The following is a 278-nucleotide window of genomic DNA, read 5'->3' as shown; positions in this document are numbered from 1 at the left end:
TGGATGCTCGCTCCCCGCCGAGCAGTGCTGGCTGATGGCTGAGGTTTTGCAGGGTGTGAGTGAGTGCAGTCCCAGCACTCGGCGCTGCTCCCGGCAATCAGCGGCCAATCCCACCGATCCTCCCCTTCAGCACCGGCTGCAGCGAGAGGCAAAGCAAAGGGAAACCACCCCTGAAGGAAAGCACACACGCACACCCACACCCCGTACGCGTGCGAATGCAGAGACACAGGGAGACTGGGCTCTGGAAATTCAATCACCGGCTGGGGGGGGGGGGGTCG

General features: G+C 63.7%; 1 protein-coding gene across 1 annotated transcript in view; it reads right to left on the bottom strand.

Annotated features, from left to right (window-relative positions):
- Positions 1–278, bottom strand: part of BMP3 (bone morphogenetic protein 3) — a 40,496-nt gene that overhangs the window by 12,028 nt on the left and 28,190 nt on the right. The window lies entirely within an intron of this gene.

Source organism: Apaloderma vittatum, unplaced genomic scaffold, assembly GCF_000703405.1.
Source record: "Apaloderma vittatum isolate BGI_N311 unplaced genomic scaffold, ASM70340v1 scaffold5817, whole genome shotgun sequence".
NCBI classification, from domain to species: Eukaryota; Metazoa; Chordata; class Aves; order Trogoniformes; family Trogonidae; genus Apaloderma; species Apaloderma vittatum.
This window is presented reverse-complemented; position numbering and strand designations above follow the sequence as displayed.